The following is a 26,941-nucleotide window of genomic DNA, read 5'->3' on the forward strand; positions in this document are numbered from 1 at the left end:
TTTAACACATTAGTTTGTCTTATTTCTTAAGCAAGTTTCCTGTAAAGACTTGAAGGTGATGGCACTGCTGACGTTAAGACGTGTAAATGAGACCATTGTTGGGTTCATGCTGCCTCCCATTTGGTGGATTTATAGACTCCTCGCTGACATTTCTGTTGTTCAGAAATCATACATAAGACATGCTGTGTTCATCACATTGAGGATAAACAGCAACATACCACCGACTGTTATTTTACTTCCAGCCACCAAGCCTGCAGCCTCCTGCCTTTACTCCCTGCCTGTTCCTGAGCCTCCACTGATTCTGTGAGCTCCCAACATGCTTCCAATAAACTATCTTTCTGCTTAAACAAATAAAATTAAGACTAAAAGTACATTGTACGTTGTATACTGCCGAATGCTACCTGTATAAATATCATAGGACTTTTAATAGTCCTTCTTTGTCTCTTGTTCGGTCACGCCTGCCACAGCTTCGTTCCGGGCACGTTCTGAGCAGTCGTTGGGCTCAGTGCTGTAATGAGGAGTCACTCATCTAATCTGCAGGACTGTTGTCACAGTCTGGTTAGTACAGCCCTGAAAAATTAAACTTTAGCTGAAAATGGCTTAAAACTAACTTCCTTAAAAAGAAAAAACAAAGAATAAAAATTGTAGTAAAATAACCCTCACATCCTTCAATACATATAGTAATCGTTTTTAGTTTATCTTCTTGCTGGTTACTGTAAGTATATAAATTACTACTGTCCTAAAGAGCAAAGCATTACTCTGCAGTTATTTAATTGGTGCATGAATATCACTAAAATTAAATCCCACAAGGTTCAATATTTTCCATAATCAGTTTCACACTGGCCTGGCCTGTGATTAATTACTTTGCTTGAGGCCAGACCCAAGCACTACTGAGTTCAGTGGTTGTTGGGGTTTATGCTGAAACGCAGCCTGCTAATTCTTGCACATTTGCACACTACTGTGTGTTTCCTTTTCCTAACATCTGCATTTCGTGTATCAATGACAGAGGCACCAGAGCATCATTCTTGTAGTACATTTGATTTATACATTATATGGTAAACTAATTATTGTTTTCTATCAAGTGAATACTTGTTTTAACATTCAATGTTATCACATCTGTTTACAGAAATAATTAAAAAGTAGAAATAATTAAAAATAATTTTAAAATTATCCCTACTATATTCTTTTTCTGATGGTAAACTTATTTCACTCTATGCAACAGTGAAATAATTTGTCTCTAATATTTTTTATTTTTAATATTTTAAAACATTTCCATTTAAATTTTCTTCAATTGTACTTAGTAGTTAATATTTAATTTTATTTAATATTTTTAATATGGTAGCTATTACTACTTCACAAATTAATGTGCTTCTTTAATGTGGTAAGAACAGATTAACTCTATGGTTGATAATAATGCCAGATGATCCACATAATTCACTATTTTCTCAGTTCCATAGATATTTACTGAGCATCTACTATGTACAAAAGAAGTTTGTCTCAATGTTGCAAGGGGTACAGAAAATATCACCACTGCAGCTTCTGTGCAAGAAGTAAAGGTTGAGACAGAGCTTGGGAACATAAGAGACTGCACATCAGGAGGGAAAAGAGAAAGCAGAAAAAATGTCTGTGGTTAGACCCTAAAGGATGCCTTTTATTCAGGTGGCAGAAAGAGCATGAGAAGATGGCCATGGGGACAGAAAAAGAAAAAGTCAAAGATATATAATCAGCATGTACATTTTAATCAAAGCCCCAAAAGAATATTGACATATTCTGCAGAAGATCAAGGAAGATGCAGAAAAATTCACTGTTCTTAAAGAAGTTGGACTCAGTAGTGTGAGAAAGGAAGCCAGCATCTTAGGGGTGGTGTATAAAAATACTGATCAGTGCTACTTGAGGTCCGTGGACCAGTGGCAGTCTGTGAAATGATTGTTAACTGTCCAGGCTTATGAGCTTCTGAATATAAATCAGCTACATTATGAAACACTGCAGTAGTTCAACTGGCATTTTTTCACAGAAAGTCTTGCTCAAGAAAGCAAGTAGTGAGCTCATTTGCGTTTTCTTACCTTGTGTCGGATGGATAAGGAGCAGTTTGAAGACAGCCTGTTTTGAAGAGCAGTGGTACAAATAATAGCAATGTAGATAAGTACACCATTTTATTTTTATTTTTATTTTTTATCCAGTTTTGTTGAGATATAGTTGTCATATAATATTGTATAAACTTAAGGTATATAACGTGATGATTGATCCACCTGTATATTGTGAAATGATTGCCACCGTAAGGTTAGTCAACACATTCATCATCTCACATAGTTACCTTTTGTGTGTGTGGTAACTATTAAGATCTGCTCTCTTAGCAACTTCTGTCTATAATACTGTGTTGTTAACTATAGTCACCATGCTGTAATTAGATCCCCAGAACTTATTTATCTTTTAAATGGAAGTTTATACTCTTTGGCCAATATCTCCTCATTGCCCCCATTCCCTAGCCTCTGGCAACCAGCATTTTACTGTTTCTGTGATTTTGGATTTTTAAGATTCCACTTACACAGTATTTGTCTTTCTCTGTCTGATGTATTTCACTTAGCATAATGTTAGTAAGTTTTATCTATGTCACAAATGGCAGGACTGACTTCTTTCTCGTGGGTGAATAATATTCCCTTGTGTATGTATACCACGTCATCTTCATCCATTTATCTGTAAAAAGGCATTTAGTTTGTTTCCATACCTTGACTATTGTAAATAAAGCTGCACTGAATATGGGAGTGTAGACATCTCTTCAAGATCCTGATTTCATTTCCTTTGAATATACCCAAAAGTGGGATTGCTGGCTCATATTCTATTTTTAATTTTGGGGTGAATGTTCATACTGTTTTCCATAGTGGCTACACTGATTTATATTCACACCAACGGTGCACAAGGGTTCTCTTTTCTCTGCATCCTCACCGATACTTATTTCTTATATTTTTGATAATAATAATCCTAACAAGTGTGAAGTGACTTCTCACTGTGGTTTTGGTTTGCATTTCTCTGCTGACTAGTGATGTTGAGCACCTTTTCATGTGCCTGTTGTTCATCTGTATGTCTTCTTTGGAAAAATGTCTATTCAGATCTTCTGTCCATTTTTAATTCAGAGTGCTTGTTTATTTATTTTTGCTGTTGCATTGTATGAGTTCTTTATTTAGTTTGCATTTTAACCCCTTATCAGATACATGATTTGCAGATATTTTCTCTCATTCCGTATCTTGCCTTTTCATTTTGTTGATGGTTTCTTTTGCTATGCAGAAACTTTTGAGTTTGATATGGTCCCACTTGTTTATTTTTGCCTTTGTTGCCTTTGCTTTCTGTATCAAGTTGAAAAAATTATCACCAAGATTGATGTCCAGGAGCTTACTGCCTATGTTTTCTCCTAGGATGTTGAGAGTTTTTGTCATGAAAGGATTTTGAATTTTGTTAAATGCTTCTTCTGCATCCATTGATATGTTTATATATTTTTGTCTTTCATTCTATTAATGTGGTGTGTCATATTTAATTGGCTTATGGTGAACTCTCCTTGCATCTCAGAGATAAATCCCATTCGATCATGGTGGACAATCCTTTTAATGTGCTGTTGAATATGATTTGCTATTTTATTGAGGATTTTTGCATCCATACTGATCAGGGAAATTAGGCTGTATTCTTCTTTTCTTGTAGTGCCCTTATCTGTCTTTGATGTCAGGGTAATAATTGCCTCATAAAACCAGTTTGGGAATATTTCCTCCTCTTCTGTTTTTTGGAAGAGTTTGAGAAGGATTGGCATTTATTCTTCCTTAAATGTTTGCTAGAATTCACCAGGGAAACCGTCTGGTCCTGACTTTTCTTTGTTGGAAGGTTTTGATGACTGGTTTTATCTCCTTGTTCATTATTGGTCAGTTCAGATTCTATTTCTTCATAATTCAGTCTTGGTAGCCTGCATTTCTAGGATTTTATCCATTTCTTCTAGCTTATCCAATTTGTTGGTGTGTAATTGTTTATAGTAATCTCTTATGATCCTTCATATTTTGTGGTATCAGTTATAATGTCTCCTCTTGTGTTTCTGATTATATAAACAATGATACCTCCATATAGTGAAATATTATCAGTAATAAAAAGAGATGAACTATCAAGTCATGAAAAGACAAGGATGAACCCTAAATGCATATTACTAAGTGAAAGAAGCCAGTCTGAAAGATACACAATTATGTGATTCCAACTATATAGCATTCTGGGAAAGGAAAAACTTTGAAAACAGTAAAAAGATCAGTCATGCCAGTGGCTAAGGGAAGGGAGGGATAAACAGATGAAGCAATTTGGAGGGCAGTGGAACTAATCTGTATGATACATTGTATGGTGGGTGTGCATCATTATGCGTTTGTCAAATTCATAGACTGTACAGCACCAAGAGTGAACCTTAGTGTCAACTGTGGACTTTGGCTGATAATAATCTGTCAACGTTGGTTCGTCAGCTTTCCCACACTAGTGGAGTATGTTGATGGGAAGGGGACATGTGGAACTCTCTGTACTTTCTACTCAATTTTTCTGTAAACCTGAAACTAATCTAAAAAATAAAATCTATTAGTTTTTTTTAATGAAAGAAAAAGAATACTGCAGGTACCTCACTGCTTTCTCATAATTGTCTTAAGAGAAGATGACCTTTGAATTTTTATTTTTTTTTTTTTAGCGTCAAGTGAGCAATTAGGTTGTAAACGTGGAACATACTGCTTTGGGGAATAGACAGCTTTAATACAGTTAAGTCCTGATTCTGAGAGTAGCAGGAGTGGATATATTAAGGTAGTGGGCAGCACCCTGGTGATGATCTGGCTTGATCTTCCATTAAAGGGCATCACCATTCATCTGGACAGTGTGCTGAGCACCTGTATGTGCAGAACACTGTACTGACTCTGTTGCAGGAGGACGGTGCAGGTACCAGCCTGTGTTCGAGTGGTAAGGTAGAAGACTGATGTCTCAGCTCAAAGACAGTCAGGCAGAAAGAAAGAATTCTTTCTAACTCAGCCTTTTATTCTATTCAGGCCTTCAACTGATTGGGTGAGGCCCCCATCATGGGGGAGGGTCATCTACTTTAGTCAGTCTACCAATTCAAATGTTAATCTCACCCGAGGCATCCTCATAGGGCTCCCATTTGTAGTGCTTAATCAAGTATCTGAGAACCCTGTGACCCAGTCAGGTTGACACTTAAAATTAACCATTATAGACACTGTCTGTGTCCTCAAAGAACTTATAATTCATAGAAAAGGTAAAGCATATACACATAATTATAATTCAAGGCAGAATAATGTAGGAGCATGTAATCTGAATCTCTCCCTTTTAGGGAGTCAGGTTTCTATGTGGGCTTCCTTTGCTGTTGTGTCTCATACATATAATTTCCTGCCTCCTAACTTTCTAGTTCCTTCTCCAATACCTTAGTATTCTATACACGTTTCACTTATTTATTTGCTCTTTCATTCATTAATTCATTTCTTTAATCATTCATTCATTCAACAGTTATGTATTAACTACCCACTAAATGCCAGGCGCTGTTCTAGATTGTGAAGATGCAGTAACACATACAACAGACAAAATCCTCCCTTATGACACTTCCACTCTGGTTGGACAAGAGTGACTCTAAACAGATAAGTAAGTATTGAGTTTGTCTAACAGGGGTAAAGGCCGTGGAGGACCACAGGAGGGTGGGGTCGGCAGTGCTGGCTGTAGTGGCGGTGGGAATTGCCTCCTAATAAGATGGTCTGGGAAGGCCCTCTCATAAGTGAAGGAGCAGGCCACGTGTTGCTTGGCAAGGAGCACACCAGACAGAGGGAACAGCAAAGACCAAGCCTGGGGTGTGAGGTACTAGCAGCGTTTGTGCGCAGCAGGGAGGGCAGGGGCTGGAGAGGAGTCAGCAGGTAGGAGCACGTGAGGCCAGGTCACAGGTGACCACCTTGCAGGCTGTTGCTGTTAGGGTTTTGATTTTTACTTCAGTGAGATGGTAAGTGCTTGGACAATTTTGACAGATATAACGTCACATGCCCTGCGTTCTCATAAGATCATTCTCCTGTCAGGAGATGAGAGTGGAAGCAGGGAGCCTAATGGGAGGCTATTAGAGTAAGACAGGAACAAGATGATGGTTTACACTGGGGCCGTGGGGATGGAGGTGGTGAGGACTGTTGGATGCATTTTGAAGGAAGAGCCCCTGGAATTTGACCGTGAACTGGTCTTGGAGTGTGAGAGAAGGGAGGTGTGAAGGCTGACTCCAGGGTATTTGCCTAAGGCACTGGACAAATGTAGTTACCATTTACTGAGATTAGGAAGATTGTGGAAATACTAGTTTTGCAGTTGTTTGGTCATGGTGACTGCAGAGTATAGGTTTTCCCTCACATTATCTAGTAGTTGTGCACGTGTGATCTCCCCCACCAGGCGGGACTTTCTGGAGGGGACAGGTTTTGGTCTCTGTCATAGGATCCCGTTCACTTTGTTACCCTCTGCCTAGCGCAGTGCCTCACACGTGGTACATGCTCACTGAGCATTTGAGGAATGAACATACAGACTTTGCTGCAGACAAAGTTTAACTGCATTCTGGACCCTAGTAGTGTAGAGTTGTGTTTCTCCAGCAGTGGTGGCTTTGTATGGATTTGTCGACAGTGGCCATATTGACTTGGAATAGGGTGTTGTCTTGGTGATGAAATTATACAAAGTCTCTGTGGGACTGAAACATCCAGCAAACGGTATTTTTATGTCCACAACATTGTGCCAGACCAGGAGCTGGTCTAAAAGCACTGGCTGGAAGCCTCTTCTGGCCTGATGGGGACCACGCATGTAGACTGCAAACAGCAAAATGAGTGCCAAACCAGTGGCGTGGTGGCAATCATAATAGTCATAATCACAGCATTTATCAAGCCACTCTCATTTGATTCTTAAAACAGCGGTAGATGTTTTTATCTCTGGTTAACACCCTGGCTCCTGACAGTAACTAACTACATAGCTTCATATATTTGGGTGTCAGCTGCCTAGGGGAAAACACTGAATTTTTTTTCAGTCTCCTATAGGATCTAGCAAAGTGCCTTGAGCACAGTGAATGTTTTTGCTGAATGAATGAATAAATAAATAAATGATTTTGAAGGATGGAGAAAACAGTGGTCTGCAGTTGGGAAGCTTCTTGGAATAGGAGGACCTTTCCCACACAGTGAAGTCCCAGGAGTGCTTTCCAGGCTGGGGGAGCATTAAGGTTGCCCTGGAGGTGGAGGGCAAGCAGAAGAGATCACAACAGCTCGTTCTGTCTTGTGGCAACTATCTCTTTATTGTGCCAGTGAGTTACTCATTCAGTCTCATTTGACTGTGACATCAACCAAAGAAATAGCTGTTCCCACTTACCTATAAGAAAATTAAGACCGAAAGAGGTTGGGGAAGTGTCCTAAGGTCCCGTGCTTATTAAGTTGTGGAGCAGCAACGCAGAGCCAAAGCTGCAGCTTATCATGTTGTGTCCACTGTGGCACATGCTGCTCTGTCCCTGTCCCTCCACTGCAAGTGAGACGGTCCTGCCACAAGCTCCATCTCTGTCGGTTCCCCTGCAAGCACCCCAGGGCTCCGGGAGCCTGAACGCTGAGGCTGGTGTGCTCTCGATTCCTTCACATGCTTCTGGGGTAGCCCTAGTTGCCTCTGATAATTTCACTTTTGAAAGTTTCACATAAAAATTTTAATTTAAAGAAATATGTCATATAGCTTAAGAGCGAGAAAGAGAATATGTTTTGTATTCCAATAAAGAACTCACATTTTAATAAGAGAATTAATTATAGAGCCAGTACAGTTTTAGACTGAGACCAGCCTGGTTTATAACCGCTTTTTTCAAATGTTTTCTGCTTGTGTATGTCTTTGGGTGAATAGCTTTATCTCTAAGTTTCATTGTTTTTTCCTCCAAGTTTAAAAGTAGGTGAATTGTCATTAATTCAGGGGGCTAATTTGGAAATTGAATGAAATAATAAATGTCGGATACAAACCAAGAGTTTGAAACACACTGGATGCTAAATTGTTAGTTTGCTAGTGTTACAGGTGGTTTTTATTTTCAATGCAGAAGAGAGCAGAGTTCTGGTTTTTAAACCAAAATTCTGTTAGGAAGAAGCATTGTTTTAAAGCTACTCAGCAAAGACAGTTTTTGCCAATTTTGTCTGTTTTTTACATTTCAGTTTTCTTTTATTTTGAAATTATTTTCCCCAAGGCATTCCTTTTGAGACATGAATTAATCTTTTGAAATGTACCAAACTCTCCAGGCACCCCAAATTTTCTTAGCTGTTACTTCTTTAGGATTTACTGGTCATGCAGTTATTTCTGCTCTAATTTACAGTCCAAGATAATTGTAAACATAATTTTAAATATTTGAAAAGTTATTTACGGGATTAAAAAGAGCGCAGGTGAGGAGTTCCTTTGCTTTATGTTTTATGAAAGGGAAGTCTGTGTGTGTCTTTTGTTGTTGCTGTTGTGTGTTTACTGTTTTGAATAGGCTCTGTTTTGCACTTTGAATTCCCTGTTTGGTGGAAGTACAATGAGATCTCGCTGGACGGTAGAAAAGAAGGCCGCCTACATGTCATGCTCACATCTACCCAAAGTATCATATGATTTCACATTTAAGAGCAGTTTTAAAAGTGTGTAAGGCATTTCTTGACATTAATTCTAGTGTCATAAAAATGTCTTCAGAGATTAGTGCTTTGGGCTAATTTGCATTCCTCATGAAAGTGTATTGATACCGGCTCTGGGGACTGAGGGTCATTGTCAGTCAGGGAGCCTCACACACAGGCTACTGTGTCTCCAGCCTGCAGCCTGTGAGGATTTCTATTCAGCTCATACAGAAAAAGGCAAAATAAACAAACCGAGATGGCCTAAACAAGCTACTGGCTTTTTTTCTCCCTTGACTTCGGGGCAAGAAAAGAATTGGGGACTGGTTTAAAAAAAAGTGATCATGTAGGACAGTGTAGGACACCTGGGTCATGCTCCTGGCTCATTGAAAATTATCAGTAAATGAATGGGAGAAGCATTGGTCACAGCTGTGGAACAGGTGGAAAGAAGGAATTGTGGTCGGTTCTAGGACCGCTGGTGGAGCAGGGCTGATGGTATGGAAGAGAGTCAAGATTTGTACATATGTCTGTCCCTCCCTCATCCCCCCAACCTCACTGAATACTCAGTCCTTGGCTTTGCACATAATTAGTACAGTGGATATTTTTTGAAACATTTCCGAACGTCATTCATTCGTCACAAAATATTTTATAAATTAAGAATCCTATAAAGTGCTTTTTTGTTCCCCTAAATTATTTCTGTTGGTATGTCATTATTTTAATGTTATCTTAGATATAGAAAAATTTATCCATTATCTTTTCTCAATTTTGTGTGTGCATGAGTGAAAAAAGTACTACAGAAGTGTTTTCTTAAAGAAAAAACATCTGTTAATATTCAGCTGTATGTTATTTTGGGTTCTAATGTTGAAAAAAACCCAAATGACTTCAAACCTTGCCACCAAGAGAAGGAAATAGAAATTTTTTCAATCTATTAAAAGTAACCTAGAAGAATAAAAGGTATATTCTTTTATATCTCTTATTCATCTTCTTTTTCTTTTTCTTTTTCTTTTTCTTTTTCTAAGCAGTCACTAGTCTTAGTCCTAGTCACTAGTCTTTTGGACAGCAGTTTAGGAGTGTGGCATAGCAAGGTTACTATTCTTTACTGGAGATTTTCCAGCAAGGCAAAGAAAATATTTGTGAATGTGTGGAAGTATTTTCTGGGCCTTAACTCTTATATCTGGTAGACTCTACAGTCTGCTTATAACGAGATTCTGCTTTTAGTTGGTAAACAAGAGATTCCCAGGGGAGCATTATTGTAGCCGGGGGTGGGAGTGGGAGGAGGGTCAGTGTTGGAACATGATGTGCTCATCATATATGCCATGATTTCATTGCTCGGTCATTCATCTCTTGTCTAGCCAAGTCCAAATTAAATTCCATTAGGTCAGCATTTGAGGTCTTATAATACAATTTCTGGTTTTTAGAATGGTAGACATGTTCTTCTTTGAATGCCACAAGAGATGGTTGCTGAAAATGATATTAACCATATCTTAATATTGTAGCCAAAGTCAGTTTCAAGGAGCTTTGTGATAAATCACCTAAAAGAACCCAGTGAATTATGTTCTAATGGTTGGAACGACACAAGCTTTCTAACAGACATGGCAATTATAAATTACTCATCACAAAATATATGTGTGATGGGAGCTAATCTGAAAGCTATAATAAAAAGAAACATGTGCTTTTTTATATAATGAGTGAAAAATGTCACTTTAAAAGGGCAAAGAAGACTTAAATTATAAAAATTTTGAATTCCTTTCCCATAAACTTCAAAAACTCTATAAATTCTTCTAAAACCCCAACTCATTGCACAAGGGCAAAGAAAACATATAGCAAAATAAAATGTAAAGACTAATAGAAGTAATTGTCAAGAAGTAAGTGTGTTTGGTACTTAGGGGATTAAGAAGCAGAGCCAAGCTGCTTGTATCTAAAAGATTCTACTTGAGCATAGAGACAGATGGCAAAGCTAACTCCACCTGGGAGGTTTCTAGATTCCCAGAGTTCTTACCCAAGGTTTAGGCCAACAGAAGGCCATCATTGGGAGAGTGTCTGGTCTGCTTACCTGTAGGTGAAGGTTCACTAGTAGCGTTCCACTAGTGATTAATGTGATTAATGTGAGGATTAAGTAGACAAGAACATGGAGAACAGAGAAGTGAATTGTGCCATGCTTTCTATTCTTGAAGTAGTGATAGACAAGCCAGATAATTTAGGAAAGTGTAGAAACCAGAATGTGGCAGAGACAGCCAGCTAACCCCCTCCTCTTTTGTTTTGAGTTGTTGCTCGGAAGTGTCTACTCAGTCAGGGACTCTGTTTTCTAATGCTTCTTGCTTCTAGGTGGGGCTATGGGACTAGTTCTCGTTAAAGGAGTATGAAGGGGATGTATGGGTTACTTGCAGGAAGGTGGTTATAATCAGATGCATCTTCTCTGCAGTTGTTTTCTCTGTCTACAAGCCAAATTGAAAGAACTCGGAGGAGAGCAGAGCCCTAAGATGAAAGGACCTTGTGCCCTAAATAACCATGTGGTTGGTGGCCTAACTAGGAACAATTACACTGAGCTGTGTCCTGAGCGAGTGAGGCCATAGAAATTTGAGTTTTACCTGTTATAAAATTACCTAAGATTATAATGTCATATTACCTTAATTACTTCAGAATTATCAGTAGACTCAACAAATGGATGAAACTATGGCATGTGGAAAATGGTTATTGATGCAATCAGAAATAGGTTTTTACAGTAAGTATAATTAATATTGAATGAAGAAACCTTTTTTATTGCTCTATATATCCAAAGGGAAAAAAGAAACAAATAAAAAGCATGAAAAATTATAACAACATAAGATGGCAGAAGTTAGACCGAATATTTTATTAATATTTAGTAATAATATATGTGAACTGTCCAAAGTCATTCATTGAAAGGCACAAACTCGGATTGATTAAAAATATAAATCTAAGTATATTTTGTTCATAAGAAACATACCTCAGGAAAATATACTAGTCAGACACTAACAAAGTATGTGTAATAATATTAACATGGCACATACTAGAATTTAAGGTTAACAGAAGTAGAAAGATCATAAAGTGGTATTCTGTGCTCACCAAAGTAACAATCCATCAGGAAGATAACAGTTACAAACCTGTATCTACTTAGTAAAGCTTCAAAATATATTAGGAAAATAATAGGATCGTAAGGATAAATCAACAGATCCTCATAGTGAGAGGTTTTAAACACTCTTCTCTCTGAACTGACAGATCATTTAGATTATAAAAAAATAATAAAGATTTGCATTGAGAATCTGAATAGCTCACATTCTTAACACATTCGAAATAACTGTAAAAACTGTAGTTAAGTAGGTCATTCTGGCCACACAGTAAGTTGGTCATAAGAAACTTATTAAAAAGAGAAATCAATAACAAAGTTAATTATCCACATACAGTTGCAAGTTTTTTCCTAGAAAGCACTCAATGAGTTAAAAGGAAAATCAGTGTCAAAATTGCACAACATTTAAACTGAATAGTAATTAAAGCATTGTTCTTAACATGGATTTGAAGAAGGACAATTAAAGCCTTCTTTGCCATTTGAGCTCCCTGGAAAGAAGACTCTGAGACAGAGTTCAGTGTGAAGAGCCTTTGGAATCAACACCCGTGGTGGGAGGTGAAAAAAAGCAAGATTTAGGAGGAGAAGCTGATCTTTGATGTCAGCCCAACAACAGTCACAGCTGGCTCCACGGGGAACTCCAGAGCTAAGATGCCCTTCAGGGCTGGGCCTGGTGGCTGGGACTTTTATATTCTTGCCCTGATCACTCATTGAATTTGGGCCTCCCAGGAAGGGGCGGGACCTTAGACAAGACACTCTCCCTGAAGAGGCTGGCAGCTGAAGTCTGTCTGCCCACAGTTCTCCCAGCAGCTGGGACCACAGATTCCTCATTAAAGAGGGATCTGGGGGCCACATCAGTAGCGTCTTTTCCAAGCCTTGGTGCATTTGTTTAAAATAGGAAAGATCCAGAATAGTGAACTATGCTTTCAATGACAAAACCTGGAATTATAAAATAAATGCTAATAAAATAGCTGGAAAGGAATAAGGAGAAAAGCAAGTATTCATGAAATAGCAAAAAATACATATTTTTGTATTAAATATTCTTCAACTATTGTTAATCATATGGATTAAGATAAACTTTGACCAAATTTATTCAAGAATTATTAAAGAAAGGAAGCAGCAATATGTAAAAGTTAAAAAAAGTATATAAAAATGAAAATGTGACATTTAGAGATGAAGTAAGGAAAAACGATTATCAAAGAAACCATAGAAATTTCATATCAACAAACACTAAAACCTTGGTGAACATATTTCTAGAAGAATAAAAGTTACCAAAATTGGACCAAAAGGGAAAAATGTAAGAAATTGGGGTAGTAGTCAGAGTAGACACACACCTCCTCAGAAAGGCCGTGGGCCCAGATTTTTTATGTGCTAGTCCTACCAACTCTTTACTTAACAGCTGTTTCCCATGAACCAAGTCTAAAGCCTGTAAGAAAATGGAAAGCCACACAGCTAGTTTTTTATGGCTAACATAATTCTCTTACCAAACACAAGGGCAGCAAAAAGGAATGAGAACCTAATCTCACTTAAGAGCTGTAGATATAAGAATTGTCAACAAAATGCTGCCAAATCCAGTGATCAATTTCCAGTCCTCTCTTTTTCACAGCTCATCAGCATCTCAATTACTTCCTGTTCCTTGACATACTTTATTCATTTTGCTTTTGAGTTTTTCAGGTTTTTCTCCCACTTACTGGCTGCTACTTCTCAAATTCTTTGCTAGTTTTGCCTTATCTCCCCCAACTTCTTAAAATTGGCATGGCCCAGACTCAGTCCTTAGACTTCTCTGTCTATACCAGCTTTCATGATAATCTTATACTATCTCATGGCTTTATATATATAGTAATGTAAAATGATATATTAATTAGGGTTCTTAATACAAACAGAGCCAATGGGATCTTATATACAGAGAGAGATTTATTATAAGGAATTGACTCACTCAGTTATGGAGGTGACAAGTGCCAAGATCTCCACACTCAGCAGCCTAGAGACCCAGGAGAGCCAGTGATGCAGTTTCAGTCTGAAAGCTGTGGGCTCGAGGCCCAGGAAGAGCCAATGTTTCAGTTTGTGTCCAAAGGCAGGAAAAAGCCTACATCTCAGTTTGAAGGCAGTCACCAGAGAGAATCCGCTCTTGTTCAGCCTTTTGTTCTATTCAGACCTTCAGCAGATTGTATGAGGCCCACCCATGTTAGGGAGGGCAATCTGCTTTACGCAGTCCATTCAAATGTGTATATCATGCAGAAACACCTTCGCAGAAACACAGAATAATGTTTGACCAACTGTCTGGGATCCCCATGACCCAAGCAAGTTGACCAACTTAAGCATCACAGATGATGACCCACCCCCAAATTTAGACCTCCAGTATAGATGCTCCCCTAAAATCTAGAACTTGTATATCCAGCTGCTTGCTCATCACCTCTGCCTGGATGTTTAAGAGGCATCATAAATCTAACATGTCCAAAGCAAACTCCCAGTTTCCTCCCACAAGCCTGCTTATTGCACGGTGTTCTCCATTTTAGTTAACAATGACTGTAGTTAGTGCAGTTTCCAAACTGCTGAATAATTTGTGATTCCTTTCTCCTGCGTCCAAACTGCCAGCGAGTTCTGTGACTCTACTTTCAAAATATATACAGACTCTAACCACTTATGCTACTACCACCCTGGCGCCCAGGGTCATTTTTCCCTGCAGTTTTGCAGTAACCTTCTGCTTTATCTTTGTACTTTAATCCTTGATCCATTGGCATCTATATCAGGGCTGCAGCCCCAGTGATATAACTGAAACTGCACAGATTATTTCACTTCTGCTCAACACCCTCCGATGACTTCCACTTTTATTCAGAGTAAAAGCCAATGTCTTGTGGTCCACATGATTCTACTTCATCAGGCCTCCCTCCTATGACTCTTGCCCTCCCTCCTTCCGCTTCAATCACATGGGCCTCTCTCAAGTATGCTTGGTATGCTGTCACCTCAGGGCCTTTGCACAGCTGTTTCCTCCGCCTGCATTACTCAACAGGACTTGCTTCCTTGCTCCCTTCTGATCTTTGCTCAAATATTACTTTCTAGAAAGTAAGGCTTTACTTTTATCTATGATAACCTTATTTTTAAAGAAAACTTTGTTTATGTATTACTTATATAAATAACAAATAGTAAAGACAAGAAGCCACCATTTAGTTTTTTTAAACTTTTTGAGTCATTAGGCCCAGTCAGCACAAGCCTTTCCTCTCTGGGATTTGGATCGTATTTATTCAGCAGTGGCCAGGATGCCTGAGTCCATAGATACAGTTGAAATACAAAACTGATCAGTAATACCTGTTTCAGTTTTCACAAGTAAAGGTGATTTTTGCTAAGACTAAATAATAGTTTTGTTTTTATTCATGCAGATCTCTCTGTTTAACAGCTGGTGTGGAGCTAGGGAGCAGAAGGATGGCTCAGAGACACTGGGGCACTGACTCTCTTTTCTTCCTACACTTGAAAATATGGCCTTACTGATGCTAAGATAGAGTTGCAAACCAGGAAAGTGAGGATTGTCCCACTCCCCAACATAGAGCTTCTTAGAATCTTAGTGGATATGTACTCCTGGAGAGAAGTTTAAGTCCTGAGTTCAAAAGACTTGAGGCCCAGCAGACATCTTGCTGTTTCCTTGGATCCAGCTGGCCCAGTGTGACATGTGCAGTACCATCTGAAGCCACCAGGGAATTAGGCAACAGGAAAGACTAGACAGCTAGCTACTTGTACGTTTTAGAGCCCTTGTCTAATTAGCTGGGGACCTAATGTAGTAGCATTCAGTTGCTTCCCTTCAGCTTGTAACTCCAGAAATACCAAATCTAGTTCAGAAGAGGTACCCAAAATGCTGCAATAGACTTTTCTTTTCTTAAGGCAATTGTGACTTTAAAAAACCTACACACAAACATAGTTCCGAGGAGCCATAGAAATGGACAAAAATCACCCCCAGTTGAAAATGTGCTCAATTTCTCACCTAAGTCATAATCACCTGTTGTCTGTGAGTAGATGTTGACATTCTGCAACTTGTATCTGCTGATGAGTCATTTAGTTAACATCTACCAAGAAGAGGCCTCCTGAACTAGCTTTTAAATTTAGCCAGAAAAAAATAGCACCATTAATGATGGCCTTGACATTCAGCAAAGCCAAATTAAGCAGTCAATCTGACATTTCATAGACAGTCTGTTACAGAGCCTCACACGTGGTGGATGTTCGATAAGCATTAATTGCCTGGCTGACAATGAACAGCTGCACATCTGTCCATTATTGAAGCTGCAATGGTTGAATAACTAGAAGAAGGCTTATTTTAGATGTGCTGTGGGTAGGACCTTGTGAGCACCAAAGGGTGTGTGGGGTTTTGTTTTGTTTTCTTAAATTAATATGGATTCATAATTTCCTTTCGAAACTGAACACATCAATTAAAAATAGTATTCCCTTTGTCAGTTCAAGGTGGAGTACCTTTAGTACTGGTAGGGGTCAAATGTTATTTCCTTTTTACATAGAAAGCTGAGAACCTCTAAACAATCATTGTTATATCCCCTTTAAAGCTATTTGCCTCAGTGTCAGAGAAATCATTAACATCTCAGATTAGATAACTATTAATTTCATTGTTGTGCTCCTAGTGCACTGTGTTCATTATAGTGAATGGAGAATGGTGAACTCTGGTCTGCATTTTATTCCTCTATTTAAACTGATTCATTTCTACTGAATGTAAATACTGTGAAGCCAGATAAATACTTATAATGTAATAATAATAGCTTTTTTGTCATTTACTCTCTGCAGTCACTGTGATAAGCTTTTTATATGTATTTAAGTTTGTATTGAAAGATTATTTCACTTTTTCTGCCATATCTTTTTATGCTTTTAAAATGATAACTTTCACGCTGTTTTATTTAAAACCAAAAATTTACCCATGCTTATTTAATCTCAGTAATGCAGTCAACCTTAGCTTCATCAGAAAGAACAAGAACACATCTGAATGATAATAAAGCTGATGAAAATTTTAAACCTTTTGAGTATTGAGCAAAGACAGATGTTTTATAAAAGAAGGACAAGACAGCTGACCATGTGAATCTGATGAACTGGTGTAAAGAATTATTGGACTCTATAGATAGGCCCTGATTCTGTTTATCATTTTTATTAAAAAAAAAACTGATTCAAAATGAATTGTCCAAGCTGTTGGATGATCCAGCTGCTTGTTGAATCAATTGCTTTTAATTAGCTATCTGATTTTTTTTTTTTGGAGGGGGAGGTAATTAGGTTTATTTATTTGTTTCTAGTGGAGAGACTGGGGATTGAACCCAGGACCTCATGCATGCTAGGCTTGCACTCTACCACTGAGCCATACCCCTTGCTCACCTGATGTTGACTGCAGTTTTGGCTTACATGTCTTGATTCCTGAAGGATTGAATTATCAGGATTCTTCTCATTTAGAGAGATGTGACTCTAAAGTGATAAGAGAGATTTTTGTATCCAATCACTCACATCACTTTAAAATTATGTACCTATGCATATATACATTTTCATAGGATTAAAAGAAGTTCTTCATCTAGTTACTTTGAAAAGCTATTTGAACTCTTGTGGGTTATTCTTAAACTCTCCCCCCCCCCTCCATTTGTAAGATGTGGAGACTTTGCACATAGCCTGCATGGACAAAGAATCAAATGTGTTCACAGAAGGAGTGAACTTGAGCTTATGGGATGACCCAACACTTCATATTAAACTGATCTGCTCTGCCTTGAATCAGGAAGGTGCCAGTGAAGTGGTTGCTTAGCAACTAATGGAGTTAGAGGAAGCCCTGTGTTAGCCAGGACTCTTGCCCTCCTCCGTGTGAACGCCTAACAAGGGGAGAGTGGCTCTGATGTGCGTTACCTGACTCACCGCTGTCGAACCAAAGTGATGGATAAAATGAGATTGAAAAGAGATGTCACAGCTAGACTGGGCACCTGTGTTTATGGTCTTATACATCTTATTTTCTGTTAGCAGGTTGAAGGAAAAGATATATATAGGGAGGACATTAAAAGTAAAAGAGGAGCTGTTGGAATTTGGGGTTCAAGTTTTAAGAGTAATCTTTAACTTACATTAGGTTTTTAAAAAGTAGAATAAGTGGTAATTGAGGTGTTTCCACACTCTTATCTTCGACACTCTTCCGAAAAGTTCTCTATAGAAAAGAGGTAAAGCATTTTATACAATGATGTCATGAATTTTAGGACAGAAACTGTGTTCTCCTGCTTGTACATATGCACACTTTATGATGCAGAGCTGGCACATCTGCCCCTGCTCCCTTTTTATACCCATGACAGGTGTAATAACTAGATCCTGACCACTCTCACTTGAGCCTGGATGTGGCCTCACAGCCCTCAACAGGGCTCGAGGCAGCCACTACCAATATCAGACTGGACAAGCAAGAAACTGCCTGGGCACTTTTTTTTCAATTAAAGCATGGTTGATTTACAATATCATGTTAGTTTTAAGTGTACAGCATAGTGAGTCAGTATATTTGTAGATTATACTCCATTTTACTTATGATAAGATAATGGCTGTAATTCCTTATGCTGTACAGTATATCCTTGTTGCTTATCTGTTTTATATATAGCAATTTGTATCTGTTAATCCCATACCCCTAATTTGTTCCTTCCCCCTTCTCTCTCCCCTTTGATAGTCACTAGTTTGTTTTCTATGTCTGTGAGTCTGTGTTTGTTTTGCATATACATTCATTTGCATCATTTGTAAGAGTCCACATATAAGTGATGTCATACAGCATTTTTCTTTCTCTGTCTGACTTGTTTCACTAAGCATAATATTCTCTAGGTCCATCCACATTAGTGCCAATGGCAGTATTTCATTCTTTTTTATGACTGAGTAATATTCCATTATATACATACATATATATATATATGCCACATGTTCTTAATCTAGTCCTATGTTGATGACACTTGGGTTGCTACCATGTCTACCATGTCTTGGCTATTGTAAATAGTGCTGCTGTGAACATTGCAGTGCATTTATCTTTTCAAATTAGTGTTTCTGTTTTTTTCCAGATATATACCCAGGAGTGAAATTCCTGGATCATATGGTGATTCTGTTTTGATTTTTGAGGAAATTCCATCTGTATTTCATAGTGGCTGCACCAACTTACATTCCCACAACAGTGTACAAGGGTTCACTTTTCTCCACATCTTCACCAATGCTTGTTATTTGTAGACTTTTTGATGATGGCCATTCTGACAGATATGAGGTAAAACGTCAGGATTTTGATTTACATTTCTCTAATAATTAGTGATATTGAGCATCTTGTTGTGTTGGCTATCTGTATGTCTTCTTTGGAGAAATATCTATTCACGTCTTCTGCCCATTTTTTTTTTTTTGATTGGGTTGACTTGCCATTCTTTATGGCAAGTTGAAAATCCTTTAAAACTCTACTTTTGAATTCCATAGGAATGGGTCAAAGGGATTTGTGTCAATAACAACTCTGACGTGGCCACATCAAATTCCTTTTCAGGAAAATGTAAGAAGATGGACCAGAGAAAGTCAACCAAAGTAATTGGGGAAAGAAAGGTGGTATGATGTATTTGCCTGAAGGCTCCTACCACTGCCATCATTCAAGAACATGAGATGGTTTACTTTTCCAAAGGCCTTATTCTTAGAACCATGGGTCTTTCTTTAACTTTAATTTCCTAAGCAGTAACCTCCCCTCCCTTCCCCCTGAATCTGGAGATCAGTCCTTGCTTGCTGGGATTTGGACTCCCGTCTCCTGCCTGGACTGCAGGATTTCTAACATTGGCTTTGAGTGCTAAAATGTTAGCACTCAAAGAATTTGGAGTAGCTTCTCTTTCCAACAGGAGACTTAAGGGCTCTTACCACATATTGGAAAGGCTGTTAAGAAGAAAAGGGAGTAAATGTATACACCTACTAGGAACAAGGGGAAAAAGTAAACAGGAGAGTGACCATGATTCAGTATTCTAAAAGCATTACTAATACTTGGCATTCTCATGTGAAGTACTGAGTGTCTTATCACTTCAGATATTCAGGTATTCATGGAGTGCTGTTGCCACAAAACCAGCCTCTGCACCCCAATAGCCTGATTGAGACTCAGAGACAGAGTACTGGGAGAATCAGAAAAGAACACCTTCATTGCTTTGCCAGGCAAAAGGGAGTGATCACAGGCTAATGCCTTAGAAACTGTGAATCCATCTTGGGGTTGGGGTCTTAAGGATTATAGAAAAACTGGATGGAACAGAGAAGGTGATAACAATCAGGGCATTTTACAGGGTGCTACATTCCTCTTACCCTTGAGGAATCTTCATGGCATCCAGGAATTCCTCCAGAGGGTCTGTCCATTCTTCTGAGATTATCGACCCATTACCTCCTTCCTGGAGCATAGTCTCTGGGTTTAAAGGTGTTCTCGGTAAAGAATGTATAGTGAGGGGAGAGCGTAAAGGAAAAGTTTGTGGTTGTTTTGCACAGACGCAGTAAGGGAGAAAAAAGCAAGTTGCATGTTCTCTCAGTCAGAATGAATCAGCAAACAGTTTTAGCATCAGGGAAGCCAGCTTGTTAGTTTTTTTGTTTCGTACTCCTTCCGCGCTACAAGGGTGGAGGACTGACTATAGCCGTGCCTCTCAGACTCTGACGTGCATGTGGGTCACCAGGGGCTCTTATTAAAACACAGCTTCCCATCTAGTAGATGTGGGTGGACCTGAGATTGCACATTTCACCAGTTCCCTGGTGATGTCAGTGCTGCTGGCCCAGGAACCATAGCCTGAGTAGTGAGGGGCCAGTGGTCTCTAAATTACCTTCCAGTTTTAAAATCCCATTTCCAGAAGAAAGCTAGAGTTTTACTCTTGATACTTAAAACACACCCTGTGCAGCCCTGCTAAGCCACATAAGGGCCTCCTCTGTGTCTTACTCAAGGAATCCTCCCTGAATGCCTATTGTATTTTAATCAACACAGAATCTCTCCCTTTGCCTCCTCAGTTGCTCCACCTCTTGTTTTTCTCATGAGGCTTTCAAATTTTTCTGATACTACTGCCCTCTAAAAATTTCCCGTCTTCGTAGCTACTTCCCCTGATTCAAGCAAACTCTGCATCATACCTGCTCTCCGTCACTCCCTCATGCAGACCTCAGATTCTATCTTAGGACAGCTGTCATAATGTGGGAAGTCCAGTTTTGGTCTTATGTGTCCTTAGTAGATTTTGAAAGGCAAGATTGTGCCGCTGGCTGCCATATGAGGACAGACGTACCGAAGTATATTCAATATCAAGTATATTCAATAATGAAGAGTCAAAGTGCCATCCCTGAGTATCTAAAGGTAGAAGAATGGATTTCTTTACATGGTGGGTAGTGAAGTATTGAAATCCCACACCCATGGGGTATAACCATAGACTAGAAGATGACAGACACATCAGACGACAGAACAAAAGCCTAGGGATCTGAGAGGGGGACCCAAGGCTAAAGCAAGATGTGTGGGTGTCATTTTCCGGAGTATCTAACAGGTGACAAGGATAAATACCATTCATGGCAAACCTGACTTCATGATGGGCAACACTTTCTGAAGTTTCTGGCCTTCACATTTACTATGTTCTTTTTTTTCTTTTTTTTTTTTTATTGAAGTGTAGTCAGTTTACAATGTTGTATCAGTTTCTGGTGTACAGCATAATGTTTCAGTTATACATATGCATACATATATTTGTTTTCATACTCTTTTTCATCGTAGGTTACTACAAGATATTGAATATAGTTCCCGGTGCTGTACAGTAGAAACTTGTTGTTTGTCTATTTTATATATAGTAGTTTACTATATGTTTAGCTAAGAAAATAAAACAACTAGATTTGTTTCCTTTTTCCATTCTGTTCCATTTCCTGCTCCGCCCACCCCCGAAGGCCCAAGTAGCTGAAATATGGCCACGTCTAGGAGAGGGAGGAATTCTAAGGAGAAATAGGATAGACTATAATCACGCTGATTTTGAAGGGCTCATTATCACCATGTAGTTAATTTAAGAAGTAACTGTGCCAAGAGCAAAGCTGTGAAATACAGTTAGAGTCATTGAATAAACAAGCTACATATTTGAAGATGTTGGGAAAACCAATATGTTTCACAGTTTTTAGCATATAAGGTGGATTTTTCTTTATGTGGTTAAGGTGAGGGGAAACAGGTATTTCAGAAGTATTAATTTTTCTACCTAATTATGTGCATAGTAATATAATTTGATTGTCTTCATTTATCCAGACATCTTATTCTCTGAGAATATTATTATGTGGTTTGCGGAAGAATTAAAACAGCTATAAATGTGTAGGGGAAAATATCCCTTCAACCAAACAGCCTCAGTCTTTCAGGCCATTAAGCTCCTCAGATGGATTGGATTGCTTTTGCATTTATGAGATAAAGAAGGTAAATCAGCCATCTCGACTGTGGTCAGGACTCTTCTCGCCTTAATGTCAGGGAAATGGGCTATTGTGGTTAATTGAACAGTCTCATTAACTGAGATTTACTACCCATTTTATATGTGAGGTATAACCAAAATGCAATAAAGGATAATCACCATTAACACTAAATTGAGCAAAATGTAATCTTTGTTGATTCAGAAGTTAGCTCCAATCCCTGTAATGCCTCATGGCCATTGTAAACACCACTGATTACATCACGTGTAAAAGGCATTATAAAAGATTTAGGGGATCAGGCTGGATCCACCACAATCATTGTTAAGTTGCTGTTTTCAATAACTATCTTAAACATGTTTATTTACTTTTATTTAACTCTCTTGTAAAAGCTAAGGGTTGAATGTGCCCAAAACAATCCAGTTATTTCATCTGTAAAATCATTTAGGTTCCTGATAAAATGAGAATTCACTGTATATCTTGCCCATATCTGGTGCAACCCCAAATCTACGCATAGTTGACCGGGTAAGAAGATCATATTTCATCAACTTTAAGTGCTTAAAAAGGTCTATCATCTGTCATTCTGCCTTCCTTGAGGATGTAGCATTTCCCTCGGTCAGTTTTGTGGCATAATGTACCAACCTAAAACAGGTTGTTGCTCATCTTGTGACTGCTTGACAACTGATGGGACCCGAGGAAACTTCATTCATGTGATGTTAAGACTCAATTTGTGTCATTTCTGTGTGAAATACAGGGGGAATGACGCACTGTAAATCCACAGATCTCTCTGTGGTAGGCACTTAAAGTGGATTGTCTTCTCACAAACTGGGTTTTCCATTAGAAGGATTTGTGGTGGTTGCAGCACATTATCAGCCAAGAGTAAGCTGTGAGGACTGTAAATCTCAGCCTGGCCAGGGCTCTCCCAAAGACAAACAGTGTGAACCAAGAAGGAGTCTGTGCGATGTTTTCCTGTTTCTAAGCAGAACCCTCCCCTGCTTTGGCAGAATGTTGTGGCTTGATAGAGGACATTGCCATATGTTCTTACTTTTTTCTAAATGTCTAGCTTCGAACTCATTTTGTAAATATTCTTTCTCTTTAACTTTAGCTACTTTTTGTATCCCAGTGTCTAAAACACCTTACATCCAGAAAATTCTTTCTTGTGTTGAATTATTTTTGTTTATTGCAGTGTAGAACAGCTGGACATCATCTGCAGCTGACTTTGTGAAGAGTTTGTCAGTTCACTGATTGAATCATTCCTTCATTGACCTGTATGTATTGCATGAATGCAATGCTGGGGTCCAGGGACTCTGTGAAGAAGGCAAATACGGTGCCCACTTGCATGCATGTTACATTTTACCTTTTCAGTAAGTTAATGCTGAAAGGTAGCACCCTTGATGTCTTCACCTCTTCTGCTACCAAAGAAGGCTGTGTCCCTTCCCATGGGCCCTAGCAGGTCTCTAGACACTGTTGCACAAGCTCAGGCAGCCTAGGCAGCTGGGGTTTTGTGTGTCAGACGGCTGGGTTCTTCCTTACTTCAGTGGTATCCAGTGGGGCTTTTCCTAATGGAGGTGCCTTTTAAGCTTGTTAAACTCAAGACACTGTCTTTGATTTAATATTTCCTTTTTTTTTCAATCTTTTAATTAACACATTTTTATATTTTTAAAAAATTATATGTTAAATTTGTAACATTAAATTTCTAAGACTATATGATATCAGAATGGAAGTTACGTGTTTTTAGAAATGGAGGCGATGGTTTTTATGATGGGGTCAGTCCTGAAAGTACGGTGTAGCAGTATGCGGTGAACGTGAAGCCCTGCAGCCAGACGTAGGAATGTTGAGTGAGATTTTCAACAGCAAAATCTTTGAAAGGAATGGATTTGGGCACAGGGCAGAGATAGGGGACTGTTTCTTAGCTCTCATTCCAGTCGGGATCCAAGGGAGACAAGGAAGAGTAGGACAATCAGCCTGGATTAGAATAACAGAACCCTGTGAGTTTGGTATTATCCCCGTGTACAGATAAAGGGCCTGAGGTTCAGAGAAGTTAACAGATTATCCAAAGGTCACATGTTCATGGTAAACTGCCCACAGTAGGTTATAGAACCAGGATCTGAATGAGATGTGTCTTCCTGCACAACCCTGAACATTAACAATAAAACCAAGTTTTCAAAAGGTAGGTGTTAGAAGTACGCAGGTAACACATGTTCATAGTAATGATCCAAATAATACTGTATGTAAGTGGAGTAAAATAACAGTCTCTTCCTTCCCTCTGCAGTCGTCCCCTCTAATAGAACCACAGTGACCCATTTGGTGTCGCAGTGTTGTTTATACAGATAAATACACACATTTTTGAAGGGGTTGTATTCTTTCCCCCACTCTGCCAAGCCTGGTTTCAAGATCAGTAGCTCACAAGTCTCTGTTTGAGGGTGGATACCTGTTCTATGCCAGTATGGCCGTGCTTGCTTTTGAAAGACCCTTATGAAAGCAGATTCAAAAATTGGCAGCTTGTTCTGTCATTTAACTTTTGCTCTCGGGAACTTTTTCCATTTCATTAATCCAGATAATTTTTTTGCAGTTTGAGTAATTTCTGTCATGCTTACTGTATATGGGGTGATGGAGGGCAGCTGGTCACGAAATCAGGTGCAATTACAACTTGGGAAATCTGAAACAAGAAATTAATGTGGGGAATATTAAGAACTGAAACACCCATATAATAAAAATGAGACATTGTAAACAACTGAAATTTCTTTCAAGTTCTTTTAAAAGCAGCCATTAGAAATCTAAAAGCAAATTTAGAAATGCACGAATTGAAAATTGTTTTTTACTGTAACCTATGCTTTTTAATTTTGAAATTTTAGAGCTTCTACAAATGCATAAGCAGAATCCATTTATCATTAAGTCAATTTCCTATTAGTATTTTTTAGCTATAGCCATACTTGATTTCAAAAACAAGAACAAAAAAACCCCAGAACTTGTACTTCTGTCAATCCTTTTAACCACAGAATACATAAGAGAAACTATTCTTTTTGGTCGTTATCATAAAATATAAATTTCACTAAGAACTCATCATATACCAGGCACTGTACTGAATACTTCATATGTTCTATCATATAATCTCCAGACAAGTTCATGAATTGAGTACAAATTTTAGCCCCATTTTTCAGATAAGAAAACTGAAGTCCAGAGAAGTAACATGTTTGTCCTAGTCACTTGCCGGTGCTCAAACCCAGAATTTTTTGGTTACAAGCTTTCCCTTTATCACTGTGACTTCAGAATTATGTGACTTCAAATCTATCATTCTTAACCTACATGCAGTACCTTAACTGCCATTAGCATCAGTGGGAAGCCAGATTAACTCACTAACCAAGTTGCCAAATTTACTATATTGGCCATTCACCTGTAATAGCTTCTAAAGGAATGTTAGATTTCATTTGTTCATGATAAAGTAAATTTTTGAAAGTTAAATATATTCCAAATTTTTGCTATTTAATATAGCAAATAAAATTGCATGTGTTACATGTTACATACTCCCAATGTCTTTAGGATATTTTGAATATTATTTTTTATTTTCTCAAATTGTAAGCATTTAAAATATTCTTTACAAAATTTGTCAAATGAAAAGAGAGCAACAATTTTGTATTTCTGACAGTTAGAATTTTAATTATATATTAAATTATCAAAGAGAATCCTATTCATTATGAAATTTACAACTCTAATGCTTAAGCTAGAAATGAGGACCTCTAGAAAGAGTAATGGACCATCAATTAATACCCCTCATCCCATACATATTAAGTTAAAATGTATAGACTTGTGAGGATCCAAAATACATTTATCAGGAAAAAATTGCTAGAAGATGAATATTAATCCATTGGCGAAACAAAAAAAATCACTTTTAAAATTAAAAAGATTTGTTGTGTACTGAAATATTACCACATAGAACAGCGAGAGTGAGTTTGTTCGTTCTGATTCTTGTTTTACTTCTGAGAAGTTAGCCAAACCGCAAAATCTGAAGAGACAGTCCTGTCAAGACTTCTTTCCCTTCCGACACCAGCTGCACGTTTGAGGGGATTCCTAAAACTGCTCTCATGTTCTGTCGTTCTCTGGAAAGAGTCACAGAAGCTTGTACACTCCTGGATGTGGCTTATTGCAGGGGAAGGATACAACCGGAACTCGCCAAGGGAAGAGACGCATAGGGCAGAGTCCAGAAGGGGACCAAATACAAAGCTTCTGGCCATCCTCCGCCTGTGGAGTCATAGCGTGACCCCATCCTGACCATGCTCTGCGACAGAATGCACACAGGACTGCCAACCAGGGCAGCTCACTCAAGTCTTTGGTGTCCAGAGTTTTTTAATGATGCTCAATCACACACTGCCTATGTGGCTGCCCTTTCGTCACCAGCTCTCCTGAGGTCAGACTAATACCTTTAGCCTCTAGTTCCTCTGAAGGTCGCAACTGGTGCAGTGTGGCCTGAAGCCCCCATCATAAATCATGTTGCTAGACTGTCAGTGGCCAAAGCCCCAGGAAACAGAGATGCTCCTCTGAGGCAGGATATTCCAAAGGCCTAGAGGTCACCTTCCAGAAACCAAAGGCAAAGGCCAGACCTCCCTTTGGGGAAGGTTAGTTCAGCACTACAGAGCTGTGTATTTCACCATCAGTAACCCCAAAACTGAATGTTCTCTTTACTCCCTGTTAAGTTAAACTTGTTAAATGTGTACAAATTAGTGAGGTTTTTTGTTTTTTGGGTGTTGTTTTTTTTTAGGTGGGAGGACCCATGCCTTTGTTTATAATTTGGTAAATTTCCTTTATTTAATTGTTAAGTTTTCATTTGACTAACTGATTTTCAAGAAGCTGACTATTTTGAGAATAGGCTTGGGGG

At 38.6% G+C, this 26,941-nt stretch overlaps 1 protein-coding gene across 5 annotated transcripts in view; it reads left to right on the forward strand.

The window, feature by feature from the left end:
* Positions 1-26,941, forward strand: part of KLHL32 (kelch like family member 32) — a 181,808-nt gene that overhangs the window by 56,266 nt on the left and 98,601 nt on the right. The gene's annotated exons all lie outside the window — the stretch shown is intronic.

Source organism: Vicugna pacos, chromosome 8 (assembly GCF_048564905.1).
Source record: "Vicugna pacos chromosome 8, VicPac4, whole genome shotgun sequence".
Taxonomy (NCBI): Eukaryota; Metazoa; Chordata; class Mammalia; order Artiodactyla; family Camelidae; genus Vicugna; species Vicugna pacos.